Raw genomic sequence first — 7,235 nt, forward strand, 5'->3', positions numbered from 1 at the left:
ACTAAATTCTAGAATTCTTTAACTTTCTCTACATTTCTTCTTACATCATCGCTTATGTCATCGCTTACGTCATCATTTCTTAAAATTAAATATTATAAACTCAAGGGGCTTATTAGCTTAAAACTAAATTCTAATATATTTAAGAAAATTGTACCTCGCATTGAGAATTAAAATTTGTTTTTCAACTATTGACACAATATAATGTGACATCTGTTTATTAAAAGATATGATGTGAAACTTAGTTCTCATGTATGATATTTTTTTCTTTAGCCTAATGGAATATTAATCTCCTTTCTGAGTAAGGTTTGAGCCTCAAACCTTTTAATTTTAATAAAAGAGATTTTACCATTTTAACTAAATGACATTGACTCTTATACTCGATATTTACTAATTAGTAGTAATAGATGCACAAAACTGAGCATAAAAAAATAACACCAATATTACAGGAGAAAAAAGTTTTACAATAAGAGGAAAAAAATTCACTAGAAGACAAATTTATTTTATTTGTTATAATTTTTGTGCTAACTTTTATACTCTTTAAGCATAGCATATTGATAGCTTTCCTTGCCTGATGCAGCGGAAGTTTAATGTTCGAAATATTCTGTTGATTCTAGAGAACATTAGAATAAAAGAACAGTTAAATTCATGTTGATTCAAAAAGAATACCGCGAATTTAGGGGTTAAGACTTATTGATTCCGAAGAATACCGAGAATCAACTGTTCAAATACTCACAAAGAGATTTGAAAATTGAAAATATTATTGAAATCGAATCTCTGCTTGTAAAAGTTACAAAAGACACTTATTTATACTAACTAAGACTTATCATAATTTGACTAGAAAACCTATTTTTAATAAGACTTATACCTAAATTAGAAATATTAACTAAATAATTAATGCCTAAACAATAAGACTCTAAATAGGAAACCAAATTAAACTAGAATACAAATTAATTAAAATATTCCTTAATATTAAAAATTTCAATCTAATTAGGATTTCTTCAATTTCTTGCTCTGCATCACCGCCTATGTTAATAGAGTTTAAATCTTTTATCTCTTACTCTGACATATTAAATTTTACTAACTAATTTAGCTAGCAGACATATAATCAATATACGAATTGATTAAGTAAATCACCAGCTCACAAAAAAAATATATTTAGCCTTAAAATACTTAGAAAAAGACAACATGAAATCTATATATCTATATATATATATATATATATAAAGCTGGGACTTGAGGAGGTGATGTGGCATCACCATTTCTCATCTTTGTATATTCTCTATTATCTAATAAAAAGAGAAATTTTCTTTTAGATTTGGCTTTTCATCTTCTTACAATTAATTTGATTGTTATTACACAATAATAATTATGTAAAGGTTTTAATGAGGCACATTCTTTGTAATGAACATCCAAGGGGGAGTGTTATGAATTTATTAAAATAAATGTGGATGTTCATAACATATATCTCTTAGTCTCCCCACTATCTCCCATTAGCAACCTTTAGCTTGCATATAACTCCCACTATCGCACAAGGAATTATGATCCATAATTTTTTATTAATTTTATGGAGTGATTATGTAACTATAAAAGGAGAGCTCATCTTTTTGTTTTGTACACACACAATTGGAATGAATAAAATCACTCTAATAATATATTCTCTCATTTTATTCTTTATCTTGCGTTACTTCTTTATTTGTATTACTGGCTAATAGCTTTTTTTATTTTTTTATAAGGTTGCCTCATCTTTAAAAAAAATCAATTCATATTTTTTATCAGTTTCATCAAGTGTAAAGTAAGAAAAAATGATAATACTAAATTCTTTTTTTAAAGCCGCATGAAACTCGGTTATATTTTCTAGTATATATATAAAGTTGGGACTAGAGGAGGTGATGTGGCATCACCATTTCTCATCTTCTTGTATTCTCTATTATCTAATAATTGGTTGAAATTAAAAAAATAATTACATTACAAAATATTAAAAATAAAAAATAATTATTAGATTACATGTCTCTTCCTCTTTCTATTTAAATTCAATAATATGTAACCATTAATAATAATTAATTATAAGTTTGAAACATTCATTTATTTTATTATGCCAACAATTAAACTTTAGTGGCTTAAATATATCAATTAATTAATATAGGAAGGAAGGTTTATTCATATTCCCTCAACAATGCCATTAGGGCTTAATTTTAATGTCATAATCTCATATTTAATTATGCAACCTTTTGTTTAGTGCCTTTTGGCTTCGAGCTGGATTTGGACCTTAAGGGTCGTGGGAAGGTTGGGATCCTCAAAAGAGAGGTTGAAATTTGGGTAAAAGGTTAACAAGACACTGCCAGCATGGAGTGTAGTTAGGACGGTTCCGATTACCGCATGTTGGTATTGTTTGAACCTGGTGTCTAAGAGAGCAATTCGGGCTATAACAGATAAGCTTTTTCTACTATGGAGGGTCAGAATCAATCTAACACCACCAAGATGAAGATGCGTATACCCCTCTCATTTCCAGTTTGCTACAAGATCTGGAGGTATTTCTAGAGTGACATGTTGCTCACTCTGAGAGGCTTGTAAAGCACACTGATCCAGTCTAGAAGACTGAATATATTCCTTTGGGAGTGGTCTTTTAGTGGAGATCAAGGTACGGATACTTCTAGTGAAAGAAGTTTTTTGTTTGTATAGATTGTAAAGACTCATGATGGGAAACTGAGATTCCTTGATTTGGGCAGACTCAGGGATATAGGAATATTCAAAAAGATTTTCAATTTTAGAGGCTATATGTTTTTAACATGATTTTGGAAGAGATAGGGTAGAGGAAAGTGAGATATGAGATGAAGAAGATGAAGGAATTGAAATTGAAGATGAAGATGTTTCCATATTTGTGTAATCTTCTTATAGGAAATCAAATAATATTATCTGACATTACTAATGAATATAAACATCCTTTCCAGCTTTTCTCTTTTAACATCTTCTGTGTTGTTTGGCAGACTGCTCTGAGGTTTATTGCTTAATGTTGTAGTAAGTTATCTATTCCAATTCTCTAGGTTTCTTAAGGATATTTCTTGGCTTTGGACAACTGCTTCATGTTGAGTGTTAGAAAATGCATATTTATAAAGGAGAAAACCGTCATTTTACATTTCAAGTCTTACTAACAACCCTTACTTTTATGTATTTAACATTCTTATGATTTAATTACGTGTGTTTTATTTTAATTAAGTAATTTATGTATTTTAGGGGCATTATAGTCATTTCACAATAAAGGAGAAATCAGACGGCAAAACGGACATCACTTTTGAACTCAGGACGGTCGAAAACCTTAGGAGGAGCATAAAAGGAAAAATGGCACTATTCACATGTACGGTACTATTCACGTGTACGATACTGTATATGTTACTGTTCACGACACTGTTCACATAGACGGATGATGACGTGGCATTGACCGATGATGTGGCATTGACTGATGAGGTGTCACGATCCTGTTGGACTAAAATTCTTATGTACTGTTGATGGTGACGTGGCAGCATATCAGTGGACGAAAAATCTCGCGTACGGTGCATGCATCACACAGGATTATTTTCAACCAAACCGCGTTACTGTTCATCCGGGTCAAACCGCGTTACTGTTCAAAGTCGGGTCAAACTGTGTTACTGTTCATCCGCGTGGTCAAACCGTGGACTGTTGACTGATGACGTGGCGCAATCCTGAGCGTCCAAATTATTTTTAATCCGATGGCCATGATTTACTCCATGTATCTATAAAAAGGGGGCCTCCCCCCCTAATTTGATATCTCTGAATCCATTTTTGGGATCCATTTTCTGTAATTCCCTCTCCATCTTGTATTTTCTTCATATTTTAATAAATTCCCATTTTGCCCCTAGTTCAATTATGAGTGGCTAATTTTCTTTCAAGCTTGGGTTGAAGGTGAAGTCTCAACATGTGTCATGGGCTTAATTTGGTAAATTTATTTTCTCTTCCCCTCTAGTTTTTGTGGATGTTTTGACTTCTCGTCGACAAATAATAATATTCTTGTCTAGTACCGCCTTGGTTTCACCGGCCCTCTAGTACAAGGTTATTATTATTTGGCACGATAAGCCCTTAGCACCATATTGATTAGAGCGTGGTTCATGAGGTGTGGATTCCCCCCTCATGATTTAATTGGCATTAATAAGGAATATTTAGCCCATGATGCATGTTGATACGGATCCAGATACCCAAGTACGTCATTTCAATAGAATTCTCTTCAATTTATTCTCACCATTGCAATTCCAATTTTAGAATTTATTCTCGCCATTTTAATTTAAGTTGTAGCATATTTCAAATCATTTCCACCATAATTCCAACCACCCATTTACAAAATTAATTCTATATATAATTAAAATCCACCTCCTCGTGGGATCGACACTCGTCACCATTGATCTACACTACAATAGATTCGTGCGCTTGCGAGTACATTAAAATTTGCACAACAAGTTTTTGGCGCCGTTGCCGGGGAGGTAAGTAATTTTAATTCATAGAATTAATTTTTGTGAATAATTTCTTTTATTTGTTTTCTTGTATTTTTTTTTTATTATTAAAAAAAAAAGAAAAAAAAAGTGAATCTACATTTAAAGGTTAGTATTTCTTTTATTTTTTCTCTTCTTTAAAATTCTGTAATTTAATTTTCAATTTATTTTTCTTTGTAATTTTTTTTTGTTTATTTTATTAATTTAATTTTTAGTTAATTTCTTTCACGTATTTATTTTTGTGTATTTTTATAGAAAGGTTGTAATAGCGCAATAAGGTTAGTATCGTAATTTCTCCCTCTTCTTTATTTTTATTTGTTTTGTTCCCATCTTTATTTTTTGTTTTGTTTGCATCTTTATTTTTATTTTATTTATTTTGCATGCATGGTCGTAGGTCATTATTACCTAATCTTGAACCTATAGACCTTGAACTAGAAAAAACACTTCGCACACACAAACACGTTAAAAATAAAATGGATTTACAAGCACCACAGGAGAGGCCATTTAAGGACTATTTTAGTCCCTTAGCTAATTTGAGCACGTCATGCATAAGATACCCAAATGTAGCTGCTAGGAGTTTTGAATTAAAACCTAGTGTGTTAAATTGTCTCCCTACATTTTATGGCCTAGAAAATGAGGATCCATATAATCATTTGAATGATTTTCATGCCATTTGTCAAACATTCAAATATGAGAATTTTTCAGATGATGATGTTAAACTTAGACTATTCCCATTTTCTTTAAAAGATAGAGCTCGTTCATGGCTTAATACATTGCCTGCTAATAGCATTGCATCATGGGAACAAATGGTTACAAAATTTTTAAATAAATATTTCCCAGTGCATAAAACCAATGCTATTCGCAGGGAAATCTCAGAGTTTACCCAGAGAGAGGACGAGCAATTTTTCGAAACATGGGAGCGATTCAATGGGCTACTCTTGAAGTGTCCACATCATGGGTACGAGAAATGGCACCAATGCCAATACTTTTTGGAGGGATTATTGCCGAATGTGCAAGAATGGCTAATGGCAACAAGTGGAGGAGAGCTAATGTCAAAAAGTGCATCAGAAATTTGGGAATTCTTCCAGCGACAAGCAGATAATTCCCAACAACGGAGTCGATCACTTAGGACTACTAGAAGAATTAAAGGAGTGAATGAGGTTCAAATTGGCGAATCAACTTCAGGAATCAAAGAAGTCAAGGAGATGGTTGAAGGTCTTGCTCGACAAATAGCATCGTTATCGACTGCTAAATCAACAGAACCACATGACCAGGACTCATACTCAGATCAAGCCAATGCCATATGTGTAATGAGAAAACCATCGAATTACAACCCATACTCCAATACATATAACCCTGGATGGAGAGACCACCCCAATTTTTCATGGTCTCAAGGATTCCAACAGAATGGACCAGCAGCTCCAGCTCCACCAATGCAACAAATTCCTCAAGCCTCTCAGCCACCATTTAGACCATACAATCAGAACCAGAACCACTCTCAACCTAGACCATGGGAGGATGCATTTCAGAATTTCAGGAATCTTACTCACTCCACGATTGAGCAACAGAACCGCACCATTGATGGACTACGAAATGAGTTGAGAGCAGGCTTCAACTCACAAGCTCAATCAGTTTCAAGCCTCGAGAAGATGGTGGGACAACTTGCTTCTTCAGTTCAGACCTTGGCAATGACCGTTGAGAAAGGTAAGTTTCCAAGTCAACCAGTGCCTAACCCTAAAGGAGTGCATGAAGCAAGTACCAGTTCACCACAGTAGCATGGAGAAGTCAAAGCAGTAATGACCTTGCGAAAAGGAAAGGAAGTCGACAACAAAGTGGAGATGCCAGTGACAAAAGAAAATCAAATTGTACCTGTGAATGTTGAGGAATCATCACCGGAGGAGAAAGAAGAAACCAACCCACGAGAATACGTTCCGAAAGCTCCATTTCCTCAGAGGTTAGCGAAAGGAAAAAAGGGAAAATCTACAGGTGAGATTCTCGAAATCTTCAAACAGGTAAGTGTTAACATTCCTTTACTTGATGCTATAAAGCAAGTTCCATCTTATGCCAAGTTTCTTAAAGATCTTTGTACTAAAAAGAGAAATATGCATGTCCAAAAGAAGGCATTTTTAACAGAAAACGTTAGTTCTATACTCCAACATAAAATTCCTTTAAAATGCAAAGACCCAGGCTCCCCCACTATCTCATGTAGTATAGGGAACCACACAATTGAGAATGCTTTGTTGGATTTAGGAGCTAGTGTAAATTTATTGCCTTACTCTGTGTTTGTGAAACTTGGACTGGGAGAATTACACCCAACTCCAGTGGTGTTACAACTTGCAGATCGGTCCACGAAAATACCTCGTGGTATTGTGGAGGATGTACTTATCCAGGTAGACAAGTTTTATTTTCCTGTTGATTTCATTGTAATTGACACTCAACCAATACAGGATTCAAGGAAGCACATCCCCATTATTCTAGGCCGACCTTTCTTGGCAACTGCAGATGCTCACATTCAATGCAGGACTGGAAATATGCAGTTGTCTTTCGGCAACATGACTATGGAGCTGAACATCTTCAACATTGCCAAACAACCTCACAGTGTAGATGATGGAATTGTTGATGTGGATTTAATTGAAGCATTAGTTGATGATACTTTTGTTTCAAACCTTAGTGATGATCCTTTACAAACATGTTTAACTCACTTTGGTTTTGATTTTGATATTGACAGATCGGTCG

The 7,235-nt window shown here is 33.8% G+C and overlaps 1 non-coding gene across 1 annotated transcript; it reads right to left on the minus strand.

Annotated features, from left to right (window-relative positions):
• Positions 1–5,356: 5,356 nt before the first annotated feature.
• On the minus strand, positions 5,357–5,460 carry LOC112101297. The gene has a single exon (XR_002907424.1). It is a non-coding gene; the product is annotated as a small nucleolar RNA R71 (small nucleolar RNA).
• Positions 5,461–7,235: the final 1,775 nt, after the last annotated feature.

The sequence above is a fragment of the Citrus clementina genome, unplaced genomic scaffold (assembly GCF_000493195.1).
Source record: "Citrus clementina cultivar Clemenules unplaced genomic scaffold, Citrus_clementina_v1.0 scaffold_2, whole genome shotgun sequence".
Lineage (NCBI taxonomy): Eukaryota > Viridiplantae > Streptophyta > Magnoliopsida > Sapindales > Rutaceae > Citrus > Citrus x clementina.